Consider the following 6,005-nt stretch of genomic DNA (forward strand, 5'->3'; position numbering starts at 1 on the left):
AAAACAATCATGAAATACAATCAAAGTTGTGGTGAACAAGAGTTTCACAGAGAAAAAAAACGGAAAGCTTTCTTTTGTTTTAACATGTTTTGCATGTTTCACGAGCTTTAGATGCTTGCGACAGAACCACGTTTGTCCTCAGGGGGACGGGTTCGGGATCAACAATGTTTGGATGTAGTGATTTACTGTGTCAGTGCATGCAGTGACATATTGTAGGCCTGGGAATATGAGCGACGGTGCAATGGTTTACACTACTGTTTGTTTTTATATGGACTGAATTTGTATTCCCGTAATGTATCAAAGAGTTAGTGACGATGTTATTTGTTTGTAAATGTGCAGAGACCAACCACGCATATACTTATAGGGTTGTTTTTCCCTTAGCATTATTAGCATCCCAGACATTTAGCATGAGAGCTAAGAGTACGAGTCACCGGGAAGGAAGGGATTGAAATGCTAATGGCCTGACACAAAATCAGACCATGTGTTGTTTTTTTTGCACTTTTTCGGAAAGAAAAGCGACAATGAAGAGTCCAGTTTGTTTGAAAATGGCGTCACAGGCTGATGTGCTTGTGAATTTTTACACGCCTTCCCTAAATTTATTATTCGGCATTCACACAGGCTGCCCTCCTCAGCCCGTCACATTGGGTTAATAAGCAGGAGATAAGTAGTCTGAGGGAAGGAGAAACTTCAGACGATCAATAGAAATCCTTCAATCATTTTTCTAAAAGTTTGATTCTGAGCTGAGAAGAAAAAACAGTTGACAGCATAAGATTAAAACAAACTGCATGTTTTAGCAGTTACGTCCTTGACTGACAAATAATGACTGATAGATTAGGAGTTTTTTCATCACTAGTGGATATGTAGCGTTTGGAGTAGCACTGGATTACTTTAGGATTGACTGTAAAGCGAGAATGCATCTACTTATTTCATAAAACGGCACACAGACGATTGACGGAACCCAAAGAGGTTCATTTGGAAATTGTGCTGTGCCATGATGAGGAAGCCATTGTTAGAGGAACTGTCTGACATTTTGGGACACACACTAACTAGTGTTCAGGCTGAGAGTCACGAGAAGATTGATACCACTCTTATATCTGTACAGCAAATATGAAGCTACAGCTAGTTGTTAGCTTAGCTTAGCATCAAGACCAGAGGTAAAAAAGCTTCAAGAGCTCACTAGCATAGCTTCATAGTTAGCGTACAGACAGAGTGGCATAAATCCTCTCATCTAACTCCCTTTTGCTTCCCGAAATGTCAAACTTTTGCTTTGCATCACATGATATGTGCCATTGTGTTGCATGGGCTATCGTCATCTTAGCTAGGAATTTTTTGCAGTTGACAATTATCTACATTCCTCCAAGCAGCAGCCATTTACATCTGCCTGAAGTTCAAATGGTGCATTTTTCCTCCTGTACATTCCATGCAAGAAACATTTCATTTAAGAAAAGTTGTGTTTTGTAATGCATGTCATTATTATTTGCTGTTGTAGTTGTTGAGCTGCATCTGTTCTTCCATCAAATAAGCTATGAGACAGTTACCAAGTTTTAAAAAAAAAAAAACTTGTTCACTATTTATTTTAATGAATGTGTTTTTCTTCTTATTCTTATTCTTACTATTATTGTTATTATTATTTTACTTTGTTAAGTTGAAACTGTCCTGTAGCCACCTAAGCATTCATTCCAGTTCAACGGGGCGGTTTCAACCAACCGGACTTCATCCGACATAGAGAGCGAATGTGTTGAACTGTGAAGATGTTACGACATCAGGGCATCAGAATATGTGTTGAATGTTCATCCTTATACTTGTCATTAAGCCTTTTTCTCTTAGATGAATGTCAAAGAATGAATCTCTGATTTATTTTTGTCATCCCAACCGTGCCACCCAACTGCTGCACATCAACTCAGGTTCAATTATCATGTGTAGTGAAAGTGGACAAGTTGTCCAGAGTGATTTTTTTAAAGATGGAGTCCTCCAAGGGGGTTTATGAGTCCCACTACATTTGTTATTACATGGGAGTGGATTGGAGTATCTGGGAAGCTCTTAGACTTGAAAGTTGACTTTGTCCCTTCAGCCCGACTGTAGGTTTCCCTTTTTGAAGTTGCTGTGTTGTAAAAATAGTCACTGCTGTTGTTTCTTTCTAGCTTTAGACTATAAGGTTCGTTATGGGAGAATCAGAAGGGCTGGGAGGTAATTTTTTTTCTGTAGCAAGGAGGAAGTTTGAAGCTCAGTGGGGAACCATTTTAAGTGACCATTGTGCTACCCTCAACCTCTTCATTTGTGAATGTGAACTGTACTTTTTGTAAAACAAAAAGATAACATATGAAGTCCAAAAGAAATATTTTTAATGTTTCCTTGTGCAACTCTGACTTTTTTGGTGGGGGGAGAAATGTTTACCTTCAGTGTTTCTTTTCCAGAAATGAAAAAAAATGAAATAAATGTTAAAAAATCAATGCAAAATGATGTAGTTTGTGACTTCAAAGAAGGAAGAATTAAACGTGAAGTAGGCTTCCTGTAAGCTCAATATGCAAGCATCCAAATAGATCCCCAAACCTTTCTGCTTGCAATCTAAATCACTGAGGAGACCGAATCAATTTGATGGAACAAGGAAACAAAAGAGGGGAAGTGAAGAAGAGTTAATCAATATAGTTGCTGTTTCTTCTCTCCGGGGTCTCTTCGTGGTGAAGCAAAAACTAGCAAACAGAGTCAACTGGCCTCCAAAAGACTAGTTAGACTCTGAGAGCAGACAGCAGAGGGATTTATTAGTGCAACTACAGAGTCGTCACTGAATCTCAAACTCTTTACTGGACTCCTGCTGACAGAACACGGTCGATTCATACTGTATACTTTGGACTCACTGACTGCGCACAATAACACAGACACACTTCTTAATGATGTTGAGGTTAACCCAGGTAAAAGCCATTATCCTAGATTGATTTCCTGTTTTGTGTCTACATTAATCACAGAGGAAATGCAATGAGAGACAGATGAATGCCCCCATTATTTTGTATGGCACTAGTGATATTAGCTGATACACAATTTAAATCATTTATCATTATGTTTATTTACTATAAGGCCAGCTGTTTGATGCCTTTATCCAAAACCACAAAACCCTTTTAAGGGACTGTACAAAAAAAACTTCTAAAATTTTCTTTGGGAAAATATTCCACACATTATCTCACAGTTTGCTTTTTTTAACTAAAGGTGCACCCACAGCTTAAGATGGCCACCAAATTGCACAATAGCAGTGCAGGATTAGCAGTTGACAAAATTCTGACCCGTTATACGATGGAGCTACCATTATAGACATTATTATACAATAAATGTTAGATACTATAATATACATTCAGATGCATGACATAGTGAAGGTGGGAGCTGTTGTAGACAGGTAACTTTCAAAGAGCCTCCTCACTCCCCTAAAACAGTCAGATCACACTCCCTCAGAAAAAAAGAAAAAATACAGCTCCCCTCCCCACTAATAATTTTCGTACACTCCCTAAACTTGTCCCAACTGATGGAAAATTATAAATTGGTGGACTCCAGTGCAACAAATAGCATTTGCATACGAAGTTAATTCTCTAAATTAAAAAAAAAAAAAAAAAAGACCATCTGGACTTGTTTGAGTTCTGGATACACATCATGACTTTCGTTGGATAATGCTAATCAGGATTGAAAATAAATTAAAACAAGAGAAAGAAGACGCACAGACCGACGTGATACCATTAAAATCACTTTATTTGAAAATGTCATTTACAGGTCAAATATTTACAGGTGTTTATTTCAATATATGATAATTTAGGCACAACAGTTTCGAAGGAAGATGCGTCTCCGCTAAATTTACTTTAATTTGTTTACAAACAACACGGTGAGCTCAGTCATTCGCGACGATCCGGTCTGATTCCTCTGTCGCAAGTCACCAGCGCCGGCAAGGCAGTAGATTGCGCAGTCATCTCCACGAGGGGTAATACGACAACCCGACCAACAGCACAAACTACTACCTCAACCAGCACTGGGCCCCCGGGGCTCTTTGCCTTTTCTTTTGTCCTCTTCACGGTCTCTTCATCCCACTTTCAGCCTGGATCTCCCTCCAGTCTTGTGTCGCTGTGCGTAAAAGCGCACGAAAAAATGGCGTGCGCGCTAAACGTGGCCGCAATAAAGCGAGACAAAAACCCCACCCAAAGAAAAGACGGAGAAAAAAAAACACCTCCTGTACCTTTGCCATGTTTCCTGCACCCGCTGCTCTCCTCATGTGACCTCAGTGAGAATGACATATGGCAGGTAAGAGCGGCGGGGCTCTCCGTCAAACCCACCGTGTGGCACAGGCGACATTCATCACCACGTCAGACCACCAAAAGGGATTATGGTTTTATATTTTTTTTTAAATAACGACATTAAAATTTAGTCCGCATGACATGAATAACGAATAAAACAATTTCTAATCTGCACAATTCGGCTATCAGCAATGATCCGGACATCGAAACATGAAATTACGCGTGGAAAATCCCCACAGATGCATCAGAATATTCGCCAGTTTAAACTAACACCAAATGAAATGCACATTTTCTACGGATTGTAGTAAAAACAATGGTAATTACAGCCTTTTGTTTGCGTAATGAAGCACATGAGATTATCAGCAGACAACCGTGCAAAAAAAAAGTCGCAATAAACTCAAAGCTGTAATTCTATAAATATTACCGGGATCTTGTTGGATTTGAGAAAAAGCAAAAATAGAAGAAGAACATCCACATCGACTCCACATACAGTCCTTCACCTTGCAGCAAAACTGCAGCAGACTGTTTTATAATCTATTGTTGTCTGTCTCTGTCTCTGCGTCGTGAGGGGAAAGTTGTCCCGGTATCAAACCCACTCCACTCAAAACACACCAAAAAAATAAAAATAATAATAGTAATAAAAAATGTGAGCGAATCCACAGCGCGGCGATGTGCGGCTTTTCTTTGCCCTTTCTCCCCTCAAATGCCGCATGTCAGGTAGGTGTGGAAAATGAGTGGATTTGGCGGAGCGGCGTGGATAAAATTCGCGGGGAACGTCAGGACGGGTGTAGGCACGGCCAGAGATCAGAGAAAACACAGAGGTCCCACTCTGATGGGTTTTTCCAAACACAGGCGGAGGAGGGAGGCTGTCAGAGTGCGCCACCAGCTGGCCGCACTCAAAAGAGCACCTGTAATTCTTATCAGACACCCAGACATATTAACATCCACAAATCTGTACAGCTTTAGTGTCTGTGTGTTCGTCTTACTGTTGAAATGTTATGTTTAATTTGTGTTTTCCTTTTTTAAATCTCCTGTATTTTTCCTGCTCCGCATCAAGATTTAGGCTTCGGTTTTCTCCCAGCGAGTGATCCGCTGTTCTGCGCACAGCCGTCCATCTCCGCCTCCTCCCTCCTATTGGCCAGGAGGACGGGCTGCTGCTGTGGGGAACCCTCCCAGCTGTGAGCGGGCAGAGAACCCTTCAGAACCCGGAGAGAACACCGTGTTCCTCCTCACAGATCAGCCTGCAGCCGCTGCGCACCCCCGGCTGGAGGGGAGAGGGAAGGAAAATGGAGGGCAAGCTGGAAGCTTCATTTAAATTCCCACAAAAAAAAAAAAAAAAAAAGGAAGAAAATCAGCAACTTAGATGAGAATTAAGAGGGCTGAGAATCCCTTAATGCTGTGGCCAAGACCTGATGGAGACAGAGCTGAAGTGGACACCTGGTTAGGCTTTTACACCACATTAGATTTGTAATATCAACAATTCAGTCAATACCTGGTCAAACTATTCATCCTTTAGTCTTTCCCTTCAGCTCAGACACTGATCAGGAACAGCCTCAGTCCATCCTCCAGATAAGGAGACAACTAACAAGTGTGCCTTTGATTATTTTTGAAAACCACAAGGTGCAACAGTGATGGGAGTCTGGCTCACACACACACACACACACACACACACACACTCAGAGTACAGACAAAGGCACTGCAGTGCACAGTGCAGGAAAGCAGAGCAGGACCCACAGG

This window comes from Pempheris klunzingeri, chromosome 22 (assembly GCF_042242105.1).
Source record: "Pempheris klunzingeri isolate RE-2024b chromosome 22, fPemKlu1.hap1, whole genome shotgun sequence".
In the NCBI taxonomy this organism is placed as follows: domain Eukaryota; kingdom Metazoa; phylum Chordata; class Actinopteri; order Acropomatiformes; family Pempheridae; genus Pempheris; species Pempheris klunzingeri.